Consider the following 21228-nt stretch of genomic DNA (forward strand, 5'->3'; position numbering starts at 1 on the left):
TTGGAAGAACGCTTACATAATCCTAATCCATAAGAAAGGGGACGCCAAAGACTTGAAAAATTACAGGCCGATCACCTTACTGTGCGTTGCCTACAAAGTATTTACTAAGGTAATCGCAAATAGAATCAGGAACACCTTAGACTTCTGTCAACCAAAGGACCAGGCAGGATACCGTAAAGGCTACTCAACGATAGACCATAGTCACACTATCAATCAGGTGATAGAGAAATGTGCAGAATATAACCAACCCTTATATATAACTTTCATTGATTGCGAGAAAGCGTTTGATTCTGTCGAAACCTCAGCAGTCATGGCGGCATTACGGAATGAGGGTGTAGACGAGCCGTATGTAAAAATACTGAAAGATAGCGGCTCCACAGCTACCGTAGTCCTCCATAAAGAAAGCAACGAAATCCCAATAAAGAAAGGCGTCAGGCAGGGAGATACGATCTCTCCAATGCTATTCAAAGCGTGTTTACAGGAGGTATTCAGAGACCTGGATTGGGAAGAATTGGGGATAACAGTTAATGGAGAATATGTTAGTAACTTGCGATTCGCTGATGATATTGCCTTGCTTAGTAACTCAGGGGACCAACTGCAATGCATGCTCACTGACCTGGAGAGGCAAAGCCGGAGGGCGGGTCTAAAAATTAATCTGCAGAAAACTTAAGTAATGTTTAACAGTCTCGGAAGAGAACAGCAATTTACAATAGGTAGTGAGGCACAGGAAGTGGTAAGGGAGTACATCTACTTAGGGCAGATAGTGACGGCGGATCCGGAGCATGAGACTGAAGTAATCAGAAGAATAAAAATGGGCTGGGGTGCGTTTGTCAGGCATTTTCAGATCATGAACAGCAGGTTGCCATTATCCCTCAATAGAAAAGTGTATAAAAGCTGTGTCCTACTAGCACTCACGTACGGGGCAGAAACCTGGAGGCTTACGAAAAGGGTTCTACTTAAATTGAGGACGACGCAACGAGCTATGGAAAGAAGAATGATAGGTGTAACGTTAAGGGATAAGAAAAGAGCAGATTGGGTGAGGGAACAAACACGAGTTAATGACATCTTAGTTGAAATCAAGAAAAAGAAATGGGGCATGGGCAGGACATAAAATGAGGAGCGAAGATAACCGATGGTCATTAAGGGTTACGGACTAGATTCCAAGGGAAGAGAAGCGTAGCAGGGGGCGGCAGAAAGTTAAGTGGGCGGACGAGATTAAGATGTTTGCAGGAACAACATGGCGACAATTAGTACATGACCGGGGTAGTTGGAGAAGTATGGGAGAGGCCTTTGTCCTGCAGTACGCGTAACCAGGCTGATGGTGATTTTTTTCATTTCATTTATTCAACCTTAAGGGCCCGAAGGCATTACATAAGGGGGGGCGTGCGTCAAAGTCGAACAGCTTCATAAGAAAGTTACATAATTAAGTGCACATTGGTTGTAATAGGTACAAAAAGAATATGTCAAAAAAGAAGAAAACGGAACATATACACAGTACCAACAAGGCGATAAATAAATAGATGTGGTGTTCATGTGGTTATGTTGGCATTATCAAAATCGTTTAGTTTTTCGCGAAATGTTTTGCCGTCGCTGCACGAGACAATGTCATCCGGGAGTGCGTTCCAAAGTGTTATAGCATGGGGGAAGAATGAGCTGCTCATCGCCGTCGTCCGGCACTTTATCGCCGCCAGGGGGTGAGTGTGAGATAAACGGGATGATGTTCTGAACGGGCGTTTTAAGAGGGCGTGTCCTGAATGGGTGAAGTAAAAGAAAGTGTGAAGAAGGCAAAGACGAGAAGTTACGCGCCGTGAAGCAAGCAGTGGAAGAGACAAAGTTTGTTTTAAGGTGGTTACGCTGATATGTCTTGAATATTGTGACGTAATGAAGCGAGCAGCGCGGTTTTGTATGGCTTCTAAGTCATCGGCGAGATAAGCTTGTGAGGGATGCCAGATGGATGATGCGTACTCAAGTTTGGGTCGCACATACGTTAAATATGCTAGTTTTTTTATTTCAGACGATGCGGATTTTAAGTTACGTCGTAAATACCCTAGTGTGCGTGAAGCTTCGCAGCGAATTGTTTGAATATGTTTCACCCATGAAAGTGATGGCGTCATATGAACTCCTAGATATTTGTAAGTACACGTGTGGTCAATAGGAAAAGAGTTAATGTGATAAGTGTGGTGTACGGTGGTGTGTTTGCGCGTGAAGGATATTACCTTGCATTTAGTGAGGTTAAGAGGCATGTGCCATTTTTCGCACCAAGAAGCGATAGTGTCAAGGCGTGTTGTAGGGCGATCGTGTCGTTAGATGTATGAAGGGGGTTATAAAGGACGCAATCGTCTGCAAAAAGCCGCAGCTTCGTTGATATGTTAGTGGGAAGGTCGTTTATGTAAATCAAAAACAATACAGGAGATAAACCTGCGCCTTGGGGAACCCCGGAAGTTACACTGGTAAGGGTTGACTGAAAATTGTTAGCATACGTAAACTGAACGCGTCTCGTTAAAAAATTTTCAATCCATTTGATAATCTCGGGGCGGATACCGAGGGAGGATAATTTTGCAAGGAGATGGTTATGAGACACGCGGTCAAAGGCCTTAGAAAAATCTAGAAAAATTGCATCTATTTGGAGGTGATCGTGCATGTGTTGTAGTAGGTCGTGGGTAAATTCGGCAAGTTGAGTTTCGCAAGACAAACATTTACGAAAACCGTGTTGTAAGGGGTAAAAAAAATTGATTGATTCTAGGTAATCCATTAGGTTAGATGCTATAATGTGCTCAAGGAGCTTAGATGGGACACTGGTTAGAGAGATCGGACGGTAATTAGTAGGGTTATCGCGCCTTCCTGCTTTAAAAATGAGGATTACCTTCGCTTTTTTTCCAATCGTCGGGAACGTTTCCTGTGTTTAAAGATTGATTAAATATAAGGTACAAAAATTTTGTACAAAGAGTTATAGTACTTTTAAGTAATTTGGTGTTTATCTCGTCGCAGCCAGCCGAGGATGATATTTTAAGAGAGCGAATTAGATTAGATATGCCATCCGGGTTTATTTGCACTTTAGGCATTGTTTTTGCCGAGAACCTTGGTAAAGGTTCCATAGTTCAGGGATTAGGGACGTGAAATACCGACGTGAAGAATTCATTTAGGGCTGCTGCGGAATTATTAGGGCTTATTAATTCATCATCTGAGTCAACGAGATTTATTTCGTTAGTTTGTTGTTTCGTGGAGATGACACGCCAGAATTTGTTTGGGTTTGAGCGAAGCATTGTAATCAGGTCAACAGAGAAGAATTTGTCCTTGGCCTCATTTATTGCTTTAATATATTCAGTCTTACAGAGGCGATGTCGCTCCCATGCTTCAGGACTATTTTTATCTTTGGCGGTTCTGTAGAGGCGTTTTTTTCGGTTAAGTAGTGATTTTAAGTGTTTGTTAAACCATGGGTTATTTGAGTCGGACTTAATAATGATTGTAGGGATATATTTGTTTTTTAAGCTCAGCAACGTGTTTTTATAGAGTTCCCAATTAGCATTCACAGAACGGGTTGCGTAGGACTTTTCGAAGTGTTCATAAACGCGAGTGAGTTCATGATTGATTAGCTGAAAGTTTCCTCTATTATAGTCGGCGATTAATTTCTTCGTAAGTGATCTTCTTTTTAGTGGTATAGAAAGGGATACATGAAGAAGGTTGTGGTCGCTAATTCCGGGCAGTATTGTCACACTTGATGTATCATCAGGGCAGCTGGTGAGTAAAAGATCAATTGTGTTATCGCCTCTAGTGGGGTTGGTTATTGTTTGGTGGAGGTTGAAGTCTAGTGCCAAGTCTAGGAATTGTTTGGATTCATTCAATGGCGACTGATTAGTTACTGAAAGGAGGGCCCAATTGATGTGGGGGTAGTTAAAATCACCGAAAAGAAAAATAGGCGCATCGGGGAATTTATCTTTTATGTTTGTAAGGGAACTGCGAAGGTGATCACAAAAAAGCGGATGACTGTCTGGTGGTCTATAGCAAATGCCGTATACTGATTTAACCGAGGAATTATGTACACATACCCATGTTAGTTCTAAATTGGAATCATGGCAGATGAGTGAGGACGATAGGTTGTTGTTCACTGCTATAAGGACGCCGCCTCCTCTCCTTTCCTTGCGGTCATGACGGTATAGCGTGAAATTCTGATTTAAGGGGAAAATTTCACTATCTTTGATGTTGTCAGTCAGCCATGTCTCGGTGAGAAGAATTAGGTCTGCGTCGATGTCTGTGATAAAACCATGTAGCTGCTCACGTTTCGGAATTACACTTCTGATGTTCCTGAAACCAATGTTTACATTTACTGACAAGGATGAACGGTTGCTTGAACGACCTTTGTTGTTTAGTTGATGTCACGCGACTGATGTGCGTCAGGTAGTAATGCAGGGGGTTTTGCGCATTCTAGGACAGCATCGGTTGCAGTGTCATAAAAATGTGACTTATTGCCTACGTGAAATTTGTCAACGGAAAGTTTAAAGGCACATTTTTGAGGACGTATGAACTGGATTAATTAGGAGCGCGCGTGGCGAGTAGAGGGAGGGAAATCTTCTCTGATAGCGTAGTCAGTTCCTTTCAGTTGGCGGCCGCAAGCAAGAATGTTTTCTTTAGTCTTGTAGTGATTTAGCTTTACAATAATTGGTCTCTTCTTTTCGTTACCATATTTGTCTAAGCGGTGCGCACGTTCAATGGCGTTTCCGTCCAATTGCAATTTCAAAGTGTCAGCGCAAAGTTTTAGGATCTTTTTTTTCAGACTCTTGCCAAGTTTCTTTTTCTGTGTCATCGAAACCAAGAAACAGAAGATTGTTCCTGCGCATTCGATTGTTAGTGTCGTTGCTAGCCGCTTTAAGAACCGCGATGTCACGCCTGATTTGAATAGCCTCGTGGGCAGCTGGGTCGGGATTGGTTTTCGGGTGTGCGATTTCCAGTGCGGCTAGCCGGTTGCTAATTTCTGTGAGCGTTTTGTCCTGCATTAACTGAGCGGTTTTTAGGTCATTAAGTTCGGTCCGCATATTATCTTGGCATTCTTTGAGTTTAGTTATGACAGCCAGAATTTCTTTGGTAGGACCGGGGTTCAGCTCAACGTCACCGGAAAGAATCAATAGCAGGTGGTATAGCAAATTGAAGGCAACAGCATCCGTACACATGCGAATAGCACGGTCCCAATCGGGGTCGTAGGGGCACGACACCGCAACAAGATAACGGTTGTCACTCCGGTACTCGGCTGAGTAGCGGAGGTAACTAACCTGCAGAAATAGACGTGCGGTGAGCATGGTGTTGCATGCGGTGTCGTGCCCCAAGTGGTCGATTCGTTGCTGTGCCTTAAGTAGCCTGTGCTCGGAATGCGTGATCGGTGACGTAATCGATGATAGGGGTTGCCAGGCCAGGAGAAGAATCCTGGCTGGGTCTGGGATTTCCGGGGGTGTCGACTGGTCCGTAGGCCATCCAACGATGCAGTCGCCTGCCTTGTGAAGGCATAGGGTGCTGGGCTGTGGCAGAAGCTCAAGGGAAGAGCACGAACCAGGCGATAGGCAGCACATGAGCATCTGCAGAAATAGACGTGGGGTGAGCATGGTGTTGCATGCGGTGTCGTGCCCCAAGTGGTCGATTCGTTGCTGTGCCTTAAGTAGCCTGTGCTCGGAATGCGTGATCGGTGACGTAATCGATGATAGGGATTGCCAGGCCAGGAGAAGAATCCGGGCTGGGTCTGGGATTTCCGGGAGTGTCGGCGGGTCCGTAGGCCATCCAACGATGCAGTCGCCTGCCTCGTGAAGGCATAGGGTGCTGGGCTGTGGCAGAAGCTCAAGGGAATACCACGAACCAGGCGATAGGCAGCACATGAGCATCTGCAGAAATAGACGTGGGGTGAGCATGGTGTTGCATGCGGTGTCGTGCCCCCTTCAAGTCACTCTTCAAGTCACGTATCACTGGGGGACGTAACAACACTGCCAGGTACGTAGGCGAACTTGTGTAAATGACCTCGACTCCCCGGCTTGGAGTGCGGCGACCGCGAGGAGAACCGCAAACTGCGGTTCGTTTTTAAAATTGTGGGGTTTTACGTGCCAAAACCACTCTCTGATTATGAGGCACGCCGTAGTGGAGGACTGCGGAAATTTCGACCACCTGGGATTCTTTAACGTGCACCTAAAGCTAAATGCACGGGTGTTTTCGCATTTCGCCGCCATAGAAATGCGGCCGCCATGGCCGAGATTCGATCCCGCGACCTTGTGCTCAGCAGCCTCACACCGTAGCCACTGAGCAACCGCGGCGGGGCGGTTCGTTTGTAATTTAGGCTTTATTTTGCGCGGCGACTAGGTAATGCTTAGGAGACACGATCGTTACCGCGCACTGTATGCACTGCGCCTGTCAGCTCAAATTGTCCAGACCTGGTGACGGGCCCGCGTAACCCGCTTGCAATTCGAGAAATTCTGCTCGTCGACCCGCCTTGCTGCTTACTGGTTAGTTCTGTGATGTCGTGCCTAAATGCGCTCAACCGGTATTGTAAAATTTTCGCATGCGCTAACTGTTTGTGCGGATGTTCGAAACTTAATGGTGCGCTTAGTTTTTGTGGCACGTGACCACCCTATACGCACTTATTTTTTGGCGCTGGTCTCTCACTTAAACGCAGTTCACTAGAGACGCAGAAAAAAAAAATACTTGGCCTATACTTCGGAACACCGTATAATCGCTTTACATTAACACTGTATTGGCTGCTGCGGCGCCGATGAAACACACTCTAGACGGCTGCAAGAGAATGAACGACGTGCTTTATTTCGAGCTAGATTTATACCCGCCATCGGCAATGGAGGGCAAGGGAGTGACCTCTGAAGCTGGATGTGCGCGCATGCCCCGTGGCGTCTGGGTCAATGACTCGGCTACCATTAAAAACGGCATTTAAATAACCAATTGTCAGAAGACAATAAAAAAAATATCAGTGGTGATTTAGCGGTAAACACGAGAGAAATGTGTTAGCAATACGTCGCACCTCTTTGATGTCCCGAATCCATGGTGTAAATCAAATTCACCACATTGCGAAGTGTTCCGAAGCTCACTCCACACGTCCTGCCTTTTCGAGGAGCAAAGTGCAACTGGCGGTGTTCCGGAGCATACCACCGTCAGTTGCATTAGATTCACATGTATACACGCACAAGTACATGCACCAATACCCACATGCACATTTTAAGTTCTGTTTTCCCGTTTTTCTCTCTACCACGCGACGGCCGTCTCACAATTCACAAACACACCTTTTCTATCTGCTTTGATACGGCGAAGTCTAACGCAATTAAGCAAAAGAATTGACAGAACGCATCTCAAGATGACTGACGACGGTAATGCGTTGAGCGTGGAATCAATATTAACATACTTGCCAGGATGTTCTCGTTTGTGTGTCCCGATAACGGCTCTCCCTTTTAGTTCAAGGTCACTTGAAGGTCGCCGACAACGGGAGCTAACAGCATTCATGCTTAATATTACCGGCTCTCCCATAATCTAGTGTAGCTGTAACCATGAAATGGCAACTGCCATTGCAGATTGGTAGGATATGATTCCAGCCACAATCTTAAAATGGGTTTTGTGCATGTTCACAACGGCACACCCCACCACACCACTGCGCACCAAGCCATACTCTACACTGGTCCACATGCAGGCTGGCGATCTAGCTGTAGCAAATCGGTTCAATGCCGCGCGACAGGCAGCGAAAGACGCCAGGGAGACAGAGCGCACCGCCTAGCTATAAGAATAATGAATTGAATTCTGGGGTTTTACGTGTCAAAGCCACAATTTCATTACGAGGCACGCCGTAGTGGGGCAGTCCGGATAATTTTTTTACCACCACAGGATCTTAACGTGCCCTCAATGCATGGGACGTGGATGTTTTGGCATTCCGCCTCCATCTAAGTGTGGCTGCCGCGACCGCGATTTGATCTCGCGGCATCGTGCTTTGCAGCGCAACACCACGATTGCTGAGCCGCCACGCCCGATAGAAACGCCTGAAAGAGGTGCCACGGACGGTGGCACTATCTCTCGAAGCGACGCAAAACCCGCGCCGCGGAACTTGCAGGTCTCTGGCGTTCAAACTAGCGCTCAGTGCCTAAGATGACAATGAAGCTTGTGGTGCCCTGTATCTGCCTTTCGAACGTCGCCCCCCCTCCCCCCTATTGGAAATGACAAATAAAAGTTCTACATACTAGAAGTTACAGCTTGAGTTGTATGGTGAATAAACATCAGAAAGCGCTTGGAAGCACTATCTTTTGTAACTTGTATGGTCAGTAACAAGCGTATGTAATGTTGTCCTGCAAAGAGGTTTCGGGGCCACAGACCGCATTTTCTTAAATTTTGACTGGTTGCTCGGGTGATCTGGTCTTGTTCTCGCAACCTGCCAGCAGAGTAAAGGCAACTTTCTTCCGACCGCGGTAATGCCAGCACCGCAGTATGCGACGGCTGCGCGCTTGCATAACCAGCTTGTACAACTAAGAATTACATAGTGGCGTGCGACACCAGTTTCCAGGCTTTGCGAAACGTTGTGTGCGGCAGCTGTGCCTCCATGGACAGCTACTACACAAACATGCACAGCCGTGCTTTCACCTGATTTGCCCTCTAAAGTCAAAGATTTTCATTGGCATTATCAGTGGGGTATTCTACCTACAAGAGACAGGATTGAACGCTGGCATATGGTAGCGAATGATAAATGCTTGCATTGCGCCCAAACAGAGACCAACGAGCATGTAGTAAAGGTGTGTGTTGTAGCACGCACCTTCTGGAAGTTAGTTGCAAGAATGTTTGGAATATCCATCGTGCAGCCACCACAGCGCCGAGATCGGTTTGCGAGTCTACTCTACTACAGCGCTAGCCACGTTTTGTGGTGCTTCTGCAACATTGCAGAACGATCTCGGCAGTCAAATAGAGCAATGTACCCCAGAATGCGACAACTACAGGTGATAGTATGGGGTCATCTTGAAGAACAGTTGTTCAATCTGGGTGAAGCCGAGTTCCTTCGCCGCTGGTCTACCGGTACCCAACCGTCTGCAGAGGCAAAGTATTTCTGCAGCCAAAATAATGCTCAAATTCCGTTTGCCTGAGTTCAGACTCTGTATTTGTATGTGCCCTGGGTGTCTTTCATTAATTCGAGGCTCACAATAATGCCTTTGCGTGGACGCTGTAATGATGTGTTGTTGTTGTGTGTGGCAAAGCGAGCCCCAAGCAGACACCATTTATTATTTCATTTGCTGATCTGTTTTGTTTACATCAAGTACGATGTATTGCATGTGCTATACCTTATATTGTACTTTACGTTCACACAACACTTGTAAGCGTGCCTACGGGTGAATAACTTTTCTTGTCAACCTGCTACGATATATCTGTTTGAGTGTCTGGATAACGACTCTGGCTTTTAGCCCAAGGTCACTCACGTGAAAGTCGTTGACAACGGGAGCTAAAAGCACGTATGCTTAAAAAAACAATCATGGCCCAGTGGTTAGAGAACTGGCGTGCTGCACAGAGGTGAGGATGTTGAAATCCCACCGACAGACACACTTCTTTTTTTATTGCGATAGCAATTTTATGGACAGTCCAGGCGCATTTTTGCCGTACTCGCCGCGGTCCCCGTGATGTTCCGTATGAAGTCCGAGGGCGATAACACCGTAGCCGTGCGCTCTATGTGCTAGTGAAAGCGTGCGTTGGTGAGCCGACGACCGCGCCTCAATTTGGGGTGCTCAAGGGAGAAAAGCGGGGAGGAAGCGCGCCGCCTTCCGTCACGTGCAGGGAACCAGAGGGAGGGGAGGAAGGAGGGTGCGCAAAGGTAACGATTTATTTTAGTACGATATGCTCAATAATTTTTCAAGATTTGCAAGTTAGCGAAATTGGTCTGTCATCTGTTGGGTTTGCAGTGTCAAGCGATTTGAAAAACGAAACCACCCTTGCTATTATCCAGTGTTCCAGCACGTCAGACGATTGTAGATATTCTTTTTAAAATAAGAGCGGTATTTCGAGACCCATTTTGCGTATCTCTTGAGAAAGGTAATTAGAATGCCATATGGGCCGCAAGATTTTATAATGTCGATGCTCAGCAGCAGTGAGAGTATACCCGATTCCGTTAACTGTAGATCACCGAGTATGTTGCCGGTTCCCCTCAGCTGATGGCATAAGTCTGGTGGAGTTCCGCAGTCCTGAGTAAAAACGGATTTAAAATACTCATAAAACTTATTTGCTCTTTGCAAGGCATCCTTCGGGGACTGACTGTATTGCTTTTGTGTATTCGCGTTAATGTATCTCCAAAAATTTGTAGCACCCGTCTTAATGAAGTTGCTAACTGTGATGTTCATGTATGTATGTTTTGCTGTTTTTATCGCTGCTCTCGACACATGCGCTATTTTGCTAAATTTCTCAGTATTGCAGTGGTTTGATGTCTTATTCTCAAGTTTCCCCAGCCTTGACATATTACGTTTTATACACTCTTTGTCAAGTCCTGCATAGCATCCTCTATATAAGAGGTACGTTCTCGGTTCACCCAGACCACCGCATATAAGCGTTCTTTCAAGCAAGATCATGCGTGACAATACGCGGCCGGCCCGCTGCTCACGGCTGTTGCGGCGAATGAGCAAACACGACGTTTATATGCAGCCCTGTAAACTTGGGGCCCAAAAAGCGCGCAGAAGCGTTGTGAGAGCGTTACAAAGCGATAGCTGCAGGAGGGATTACGGAAAAGCTGTGAGGGAGGAAGAAAAGCGAAAGGCAAAAGGAGAGAAACGAATAGACAAAGAAAGAAGTCGTCGCCTCTGTGCGCAGCTTTGATAGCGGAGGAGGAGGAAAGGCTGCGCCGGCCGGGAGGAAGCAAAGACATGGCGTGAGCCGGCGGTCGAGGCGAATCCTTACGGCGGCGATTATCGTCATTTCTTTCCACCAGCGACGTTATGCGACTGTATTCGCGTTGTGAAGGCATTGTGTAAGCATTCTGAACGCTCTCGGTAATCTCAGTGATTTTCAATTCCGCCGACGTTACCGGAAATTATAAGAAGCCAGTGCAACTTCGACAACTCGTGCGAGTGCGACCACAGGGCGACAATCAGCAACGGTGAGCCTCCATGTGCGCTGGATGGTCGGGCCCTGGCGTGTGTGCTGAACACCTGCGAACCAGTGTTCATAGCGGTAGGTTGATTTTTGCTTACCATACGACTAAATGCTACATTTCTGCCATTGCATTATTATGAGCTAGCAGACAACGAATCCCGGTGATTAAACGTATGTTCGTGTAGTACTAATGGAGACACGCGCATTGAAGTTTTGGCGTGCGAACTACCTGTAACCGCAGACGTAGTTCCGTTTCGGTTTCCTCAAATTTCATTATTGCTGGCGGTATTTTTTGCTGGCGTAGCCAGGTGTTCTTTCGTTGAAATTTCATTCGCGTATTTTCACTTGGGCTTGCGGTTTATCGCGCCGCTAGTAATCGCGTGTAGCCTTCTAACCGTGAAACCTTCCGTTTTTTGTTATCCCCATCGTAGACTTTGCGAAATGAATTCATTGCATTTCATAGGTTAAGTTTGTGGAACGACGACTTTATTTTGAACAGTTTTCTGCTTTGTTCGTAGTTTCCTCGGTGTAATCTTTGGATTTGATCGGGTTTCTGGCATTCCTATTCAATGCGTCAAGTTCACTGGGATTCAAAGCCCAATTTATCTCGAGGCTTGTTTGGCGTGAAAATGATCATTTCACTGCGACGAAGGAGCATCTTAGAAAAAAGTATTGGTTTGCGCTAGCAACAGAATTTGCCACAATATCTCTTGGAGAGGAGCGGTAGACTTGTTACTTGGAGAAGGGGCGAAGTTCTTTGCCACTGGCAAAATTTCAACCGCGCAATATCTTACGTCAAGCTAGCAGTTTGAACTTTTATTCCAGAGAGAAAAATCTGTGAATTTCCGTACTTTCGTCATTTCATAATGTCAGAAAGCAACGTCGCATTGCGAAAAACTATGGAAGAACGCCAACATATCAACAAGTTGTGCATTTTGCTTATGTCTAGTGATTGCTATGTAGTCTTGAGTTTCGGCTATGATTTACCCTCTAGCCCCAATATAGGCCTTAATAAGACTTTTATAATGAGCTTTTGTTTTTCGGATTATCAAATTTCTGAAATTTCATTTTATTCCCACCTAAATGAATTTTTTTCTATACAGGATTAAAACAGGAATGGTTTACACTAATAACAATGCCACCAAAGAAAGCAGAACCCCCGGCTCTCCAGTGCAACAATACGTGGACCACAGCTCCGGTAAGCGAGAAACTGGCCCCAGAATGGCTGTTCATGGCACTCCCCAAAGATCATACGCTTACGATGAAGTACGCGAAGAAAAACGTCATATTTTGCTTGCAGAAAAGTTTGGTGGGGTGCAGTGATAGGCAAGCGTTTGCAATATTGCTCACATGCGGATGAATATTGAAGCACTTGTATGCACTGTACTGTCACTAAACACATTCAAAAGCCCTCTCACTCATTTCGGCTGATTTTACACGAGTGTGGAAGTCACTGAGTTAGTTTAGGCGAGTGTAAATGAACGCAGGCTCAGCTGAATGTTCGTAATTGTAAGGGACAAAAATGAGTACCGGTGAGAGCCAGCTGACAATGGGGCTAATTAGTTATTACCTGCAAGTGTAAAGAAATATGGGTGTGAAATAAACCATAAGCCAAATCACATTGAGTTGATATTCAAAATGGCAAGTATATGTCAAATGTGTTCGTGCAGAACATGGAGAATGCAACTGGACGCATTTTGCTTGCTTTAGTTGCTTATTCTGAGCATTACGCGTGTTTGTCTATTGTCATGGCTTGAATACTTGGTTTGTCCTACGTATACACTCATTGCATTCAGATTTACTAGGGATGAACACTGGTGCTAATAATGCCCCTGGAATTTCAAATACAGAGCTGTAACTTGAAAGGTCGGACACATTCGCATGCCATTCACAACGTCACTGAAAAATATGGATTTCAGTACCTGCGTCATTTCGTGATGTTGTCAGAAAGCAGCGCTCCATTGCTAAAAAAAAACTATGAAAGAATAAAAAAACATAACATGTATGACATTTCATTAATGTCTAGTGATTGCCATCTATTGTTGAGTTTCGGCTGAGGCACCAGTGGCCCCAAAATAGCCCTAATAAGGCATTTTTTGGGAGTTTTTGTTTCTCAAAGGATCAAATTTCTTTAATTTTCTTTAATTCTCACCTAACTGATTTTTTTTTTCTGTACAGGATTAAAGCGGGAGAGGTTGACACTTATACCAATGCCGCCAAAGAAACCAGACGCTCCGGCTCCCCAGTGCAAAATTAGAGTGGACCACAGCACCGGTAAGCAATAATCAGACCCAGAATGACTGTTCATTGCAGTGCGCAAAATCGCATGCTTACATCACGCACACAAATTAAAAACGGCTATTTTGACAGCACAAAAGTGGGGTGGGCCACAGAAAGAAAGAAGTGAAAGAAGTGTGACATGCAATATTGATCGCATGTGGATGAAGTTCAAGCACTTGCGCGCATTGTACTATCATTACAGATAGACACCCAATCAAGGGCTTTCTCACTCATTTCTGCTGATGTCACAAGTGCGGGAAGTCACTGAGTTTAGGCGAGTGTAAATCAGTGCAAGTGCAGCTGAATGCCAGTAAGTGTAAGGGGCATAAATGAGTGCCCCTGAGCGCCAGCTGACAATGTGGACCAATTACCTGCAAGTGTGAAGAAATATGCCTGCGAAATAAACCGTAAGGCCAAGCACATAGAGTTCATTTCAAAGACGACAAGTATATGCGAAATGGGTTTGTGCAGAATATAAAGAACGCAACAGAGGAAATTTCGCTTACTTTAGTTGCTTCCTCAAAGCCTTACATGTGTTCGTCTATTGCCATGGCATGAATACTTTGTTTGCACTATGCATGCACTTACTGTATTCAGGCTAAGTAGGGATGAACTTTGGTGCTTATAATGCCAGTGACATTTCAAACACAGTGCTGTAACTTCAAAGGTCAGACACGTTCGCATATTCACAATTTCTTATAAGTTCTGCATATGTGAAGTATGTGATACAGAATGCTCAGCTTTCTGTAGTAGATCAACGCCACGTAGTTTTATAATGTTAAGATAAAGAACCGGGCGTGTTCGTTAGGCATGATCTGATGCGAAAGGCGCAAAGTTGAAAAACAAAAAGATAAATACGCACACCGAGCACCTTGTTTACTTCCTACAATGTTCAGTCAGGGAAAAACCCCACCATTCTATACAACCAGCTTTATCACAGTTCATCTGTTCATATTTGCTTTCAGGTAAAGCATATCTTTTTTATTGAAATTAAAATAAAAGAAAGAGACGTAGTCACCATATAATGGTGACGGCTACTTTTTTCGCATAGCAAAAACAGCAATATAGCAGTTATTTTTTGCAATAATGAGATTGATGCAACACTCATGCGCCTATCATGTGCCTTAATGATCCTTTTGGCCTCAATTACTAATCTAACCCATTTGACACAGCTCTTGGCAGGCGTGAAAACTTGGCTCACGTTTGCAATCTCTACAATCTCTACATTATCCAGGTGGCCCTCTTGCCCATTTCTAACGTTGGTTTGATGTTGCCTCGGCCAATCATTGACGCAGTACGCGATTTGTTCTACATACTTTCTACCACGTGACAAAGGAATTACATAAACGACTCGTGCCTAACACGTATGACATGAGGTATTTATTTCTGTGATTTGTGACACAGGCTGATGCCTTGCGAAAAAATAGTTGGTCATTCTGCAGATCTTATAAAAGCGTGCATGGGGCTGAAAACATCATCTTTACACTAGCTCACTCGGCAATCTTCTTCAAATTAAGCGACATACGGTGTATGTAAGGTATGACGGGTACTTGTCTTTTTCGCGAGGTAGCTCCTGGGTCACTTGGCGAGTTCAGAACTTCAGGATTTTTTATGCTACGGAAACTGGCACAAGTTGTGGGTAGCCTGCCTTCATTAGTCTGCTTAAGAAAACTTTCCATAGCTTGATATGGGCAGGACTTCAAAACGTTCATCTGGCAAATGTTAGCCTTGTTGCGTTTGACTAGATTGATTAGACAGGCTTGATTAGATTGTCCGTCGTCGTCTTCGTGCCTTTCACATCAAATCAGTTTTATAATGCTGACACATGCTCTTGGAGGAAGGAGGAGAAAAGGTTGGAAGGTTTGCATGTTAGCCAGCATAAATACAAGCCAACCACTCTGTGCTGGCGAAATGGCATAAAGGCAATGAAAGGAAACAGGAAAGCCGATATTTAAAATAAAAAAAGAAAAGAAATGTGTGCATATCAGTGCCATATAGCGCACTGTAGCAGCAGCCCGCATGTCAAGTAGCAGGGCAACGCAAGGGTGTTGAGCACAGTCTGGACACTAGTTCTCTCCCCCAACGAGGTGAAAATTATTGCAGTCGAGTTTGGTTTTCTAGCCACACCAAAATGAGGGCATATCATGAGTAGCCAACAAAGACACGAAGGAAAACAAAGGGGAAATTACTTGTGCTTACTTATTGAATTACTTACTTATGCGAAGACGTGGGATCGTTTCCCACCAACGACAAGTTGTTTTTTGATCAACTTTCATTGCGAATTATTTATAATTGCTTTAATTCAATAAGTAAGCACAAGTAATTTCCCCTATGTTTTCATTCGTGTTTTTTTTGGCTTCTCAATATATGTATAATAAAAATCGGGCCCTTCGATTAACCCCCTTTCTTCTCTTTCTTACCATGAGGACAGTCACATAAGAGATCTCGGATAGTTGTCTCACAGCCTCGGAAGTTTACCGTTACCATAGATACCTGTTTAGTGCAAGATCGCTACTATATTGGCCTTGAACAACTGTTGAAGAAAACATAGCCCTAACAGGGCCAAAGTGAAACGGCTTCTGGAATTGTCTAACATTGAGTGGAATTTCTTTTTCCTTCCAGGTAAAACGGTCCAGGAGTCATCAGGACAAACATTTCTCAACATATGCGAAGGATATCTGATGTGTTTGCGATCAGGAAGCAATTATGTCAACGTGAAATACGTATTTGAAAAGGCTTCCTCTTTCTCTGATTGGCAATGTATACAATAAAGACCTTCACTTGCATCTCCCTGTATTCACCCAAACACTGTGGCGTGTGTACGGAGTCTGCTTCACAGGAAAAAAAAGATATGTTCTTGACCCAGAAGAGTTGTTCAATTCAAATACGTACATTTTCTTGCAGCACTTTCATTCCTTCTTTTTTCATGCTAGTCATGGATAGCTATTTTTTAATTACCTGAGAGCACTTGACCAAGTTCCTGATTGCATAACACATCTATGAAAAATGCGATCTTAACTATAATTGGGATGTGTGTGTGTTCTGTTTCTGATTTTGTATTGTCTGCCATTTTACATAATATAATTCTAAGCAGAACTTTGTTTAGGGAATGGGAAAGCAACGAACGTGCTTTGAACTTCATGCGGTGTGCTTTTTTGCTTTTTCTTGCCGAAATATCCCTCGAAGCATTATACTCCTTCACGTGTTCATTTTTCCTGTACTGTACTTTCAAATATTAGTGCCTTACGTTAAATTTTACTGGTGTTTTTCCTTCAATGTACCTTCGTGACATTTTATTACTTCAGTTTTTCCCTTTTTAATGTGTTGATCGTTTTAGTAATGTTGATCAGCCCTGCATTGGGGCGTGTCTTTTGTACTAGACTTCAAAGGCTCCTTACTCTTGTTTTTTTATATTGTGCCTTGATCTTGTAACCCCCTTACACATTAGCTCCATAGGGCTTGTAAGGTATTTTAAATAAATAAATATATAAATAAATAGATAAATAAGTGATCTGGTTTGTACGAAGGCGAATAGGAGGTAGTGAAGTTAGTAGGCCTCATTTTTGTTAGACAAGTGAGGCGTGAGCTTGCGAAGTATTCGGAGATCGCAAAAACTTACAGCGCATTCAAATATTCCTTTCGTTTACATATTTTACCGAAGTCAAGCAATTTGACGCAAGGAATAGCTAGAAAACAGCCAAAAGGAAGCGTACAGGTCTCCATCACGTAAAAGGTCTGCCATGTAGAGAAACCACCTAGTGAAACAGCACAATACCACCTAAATATACAAATGCAGCAGGACCGCGGCTGGCACAATGTGGCTGGGCAGTCCATTCGACTTATCCCGAGTTCCCATGCCGCCTTTCTTGCTTTAAATTCACCCCTGAACTCTTCTCGTACAATGCGACTCGTCATACTAAGGCTATTTGCCGGCAGTCACGTATTTGACGCTATACTGACCTTGGGCGCTATAACGTAAAGCTGTTTCAAACTTTTCCCATTCAGCAATTTTTCCTCCATGATTGGTCTAAAAATGTTCGGGCCACCCCCAGCTCGCGTGTCTGTCAGGCGACGTCATAAAAACAGCAAAAACGCCCCATTTGATATTATATGTGCGCACTGATTATGCATGATTAGGCCGAACAACAAAAAAGGTAATTATTTCTAATATGACGCCTTTTCCCCCATTAGCCCTCTCCTATTGGTCAAAAGTTTTCAGGCTGCACCCACTTCGCTAGACTGACAAGCAAACTCACAAAACCAGAAAAACACGCTTTTCAAGGTGGCGTGACCCGCGTTAAAGATACGTTAATATGCCGAGGAAGACTGGCATTCTTTCTGAATGGCCGGAGACTGCCCCATTACGAAAGGAATAGAAGATCGCTGGACCCCGATTGCTATGGTACTGGATACTATGAGCTGCCGAGGAGCATGACTTTATTTGCGTCTAATTAAAATTATTCGCGTGGCAATACAACATTCTCGAGCCCTTTCGTTACGTATACGATTTCGCTCTGCAAACTATTTGTTGAGGATCCATTCTAGCGGCATTATAAATGTTCGGCTTAACCCCGCCGCGATCGTCAACCACCCAGCTCCAGCTAAGTAAGGGAATCGTACGAATCGCAGACGCCTGTATCACCCTCCTTATCCGGTTATATACTTTCACTGTGCTGGCTCAACACTATATAAACCTTCACCACCTCAGCATGCTCATGCATCGCCTCTTGTTAGCCGATTAGATCGGAAAAAACGGCTCAACGTAGGCAATGGTATTCGTTTTGAAATCAAGCAAAAGTAACCTCCAAGCGCGTTTAATTTAACTTTTCAAACAACGCTGCTCGTTAACGCCTGATGCATGCGTGAGTGGTTGCGTAAGTTAGACGTCAGGAGACTGCAGTAAAAGCATATCGGCATAATTATACGTCATCGGGTCCCTGGCCACCGAAGAAAACAGAAGAGTTGATACCTGAGCATCCTGCCTACCCGTTTAAGAGAATGACTTCGATGTGCAGTGACATTGAAAAATGACTGGACGTCTGCCTTTTGCGCCAGCGTCCCGGTGCTGTTTTCTTACACTTTAAAAAATTCGGCAGAGCCCATCACAAGGCTACATGTACGCTGTTGCGCTTACCATTTGAGCAACCTAGCAGCACGACGTATTACCGCGATCGCAACGCTTTACTTAAGGGGCGTCTTCTGCAGTGGGACTTGCGATAAAAACTTGATAGCGCCGCTAAATGCTCACCCTAGCCGTGCTGCAGCGACGGCTGCGCGTGGTCTCCGAAATGCGTGACGCGCCGGAGCGTGAGCTGAAAATCGCGTCACGTGGCAGCCGGGCTCTCTCGGGCGTCCTACTGGACTAGCTGCGCCATCACGTGGTGCTGCCTAGAAGTCTGCGCGAGTTCTCCGAGAAGCGTGGCGCACCTGCAAACACTGACCACTGCTCCCTTCGCTTGTCGTGCACCCAGTGGCGGATGTTGAGTGACCTTAGTTGGCGAGAGGTTTGTGGAAGCGAGGGGCTCATCGTTGGCGTGAAAGGCGTCGTCCAAGAAACGGTGCATACTTAGTGCATTCGTGGTGCAGCCTGCTAAAGCCTCGGGATGCTGTGCTTGAGTAGTGCCTGTTAAGCCGGTTCGTTTCTAAACAGCATGGGACACATGTTAATTTCTCTTGGTACGTTCGGCTGGTAAAATTTCAGCTGGGCTATTTGCTCGCTGCACTGCCATCGCTGCGTGCTGCGTCCCATTGCACACGATGCACCGTCCATCAGTGCTACGGGAAAGTCCGCGCTCGGCAGCGGTTCGGTTCCCCCGAGGGTCGGAGAAATTAAAAGCCTCCTCATTGTCGGAGTAGAGCGACGCATTCCCAGTGGCTATCACCCAGTCACCAAAGTTGGTATCAAAGAGCTTGATGTGGTTGAGTTGGTGTAACATACTTGAAGAAAAAAGCATTGCTACAAGGACGCGGACTGAAAGAAGAACATGTAAGATGGACAGGCGCATGTCCGTCATGCACGTTCGTGGTTTAGTCCGCCACCTTGTAGCGCTGTTTTTTCTCCAGCCTTCAAAGTGGTTTATTGAAGAGCGGTGCAGACCGAGTGATACATACACAGTGCTCCAAAACGGCGTGAAAGGGATTCATTGAAGCCCGGTACACACCGAAGCCGCATACTCAATCCCGCATGGCCAGTGACTTATGTCGGCGTGGTCCGTTGACAAGCGGCATACACAGTGCCCCATACCCGTGACCCACGTTGGTCCGACGGTTGATTTCAAAACCTGTGTCTTCAGCACAGTCGCTGGATGTGCTACCTATTCGACCATGGTCTACGCAGACAACCAAATTTACAGTAAAACGGTTACGTAGACAGACAGACAGACAGACAGACAGACAGACAGACAGACAGACAGACAGACAGACAGACGGACGGACGGACGGACGGACGGACGGACGGACCGACAGACAGACAGACAGACAGACAGACAGACAGACAGACAGACAGACAGACAGACAGACAGACAGACAGACGGACGGACGGACGGACGGACGGACGGACGGACGGACGGACGGACGGACGGACGGACGGACAGACGGACGGACAGACGGGCAGACAGGCAGACAGGCAGACGGACAGACGGACAGACAGACAGACAGACAGACAGACAGACAGACGGACGGACGGACGGACGGACGGACGGACAGACGGACAGACGGACAGACAGACAGACAGACAGACAGATAGATACACAGTTAGCCTCTCGGAAAGTGTGTGAAGTACCCTAAATTTTCTATGTGCATCAAAACAAAATTCTGAGGTTATGATCACGATATGATCATGGGACACGTCGTAGTAGGACTCCAGCAAAATGATGACCATCTGTTGGGCCTTAACGCGCACCTATTACACAGTAAGCGGGCTGTATTGCATTCAGCCGCTATAGAAGTGCGCGCACTACGGTTATTATCAATGCCGTTACCCCGATCTCAGCACGTCAACGCCCTAGCCACTGGGCTACTGCGCCGGGTACGAGGCTACAGTTATCAAACGGTGGTTCGTATTTTTGTATAATTCTCAACGTATAAGGTCGTGCAATATTATACAATCCTTGAGGTTAGGGGAGCAAAAATTCTGATTTGCATCACCTGAAATACACGGCTTAACCTAAAGCAAGCAGTGCACGCCAGAGCTGTGTGATGCACTTCTGTTTAACGACTTATTCGTTTCGTCAAGTGACAGAGTAATAATAACAATGATAATAATAATAACAATAATAATTTATTATCAAATCTGCGAGCACAAATACGGAAAGCAGGTTCGCCTAAGCCATCCAGTGCCTTGTCACGCGAAACCCGGCAGTCAGTAACAAGACTCAGCCACAAAAGCTGACTTCTCCCTTTGTTAAGAAATAAGATGAAAACGACATTAAAATCTAAGGTAGAGAGCCATAAAGTACAAGGCGAAAAAAAAAGTGATCACAAAAAACGAAAACAAACAGACAAAAATAAAACAGCCAGGAAGCGAAGGCACGTTTCACAATGACAGGAAAAATAAAATATGACGCCTGTAATCATTCCATGTACAATTTCTTTAGATTGTTGCAGTATGGCGTATAGACTCGCAGGAAGAAATTTCAGAAAGAAGAGCATTGAATATGTCGGAAACATAAAAGGCTCGAGTATATCTGCGAAATCTGGTACGTGTGTGAGGAACAGAAAAAGCAGGTTAAGGACCTAAAGGACGGCAAAGCACAGTGGGTACTTCAAACGTATCCGCCCAGAAATGTTTCAGTACCACTGTTTGGACAAGCAGTGATCGCATGTTCGGTATTTTTGGCATCTGAAAAAGGTTCATCTCTTGTAGTC

The 21228-nt window shown here is 45.2% G+C and overlaps 1 protein-coding gene across 3 annotated transcripts in view; it reads left to right on the forward strand.

Moving 5' to 3' along the window:
* The window catches only part of LOC126526671 (uncharacterized), a 215547-nt gene that overhangs the window by 60823 nt on the left and 133496 nt on the right, over nt 1–21228 (forward strand). Inside the window, exons 1-4 of one of the 3 annotated variants that reach the window (XR_008611554.1) lie at nt 10420–11160; nt 12186–12280; nt 13261–13356; nt 15985–16486. The exons of 1 other annotated variant lie outside the window; for it this stretch is intronic. The gene's annotated coding sequence lies outside the window, so the exon portion shown is untranslated. Of the gene's footprint in view, nt 1–10419; nt 11161–12185; nt 12281–13260; nt 13357–15984; nt 16487–21228 lie in introns of those variants that run through there. One more of the 3 variants, XR_008611555.1, reaches the window with a different exon arrangement.

The sequence above is a fragment of the Dermacentor andersoni genome, chromosome 8, assembly GCF_023375885.2.
Source record: "Dermacentor andersoni chromosome 8, qqDerAnde1_hic_scaffold, whole genome shotgun sequence".
NCBI lineage: Eukaryota > Metazoa > Arthropoda > Arachnida > Ixodida > Ixodidae > Dermacentor > Dermacentor andersoni.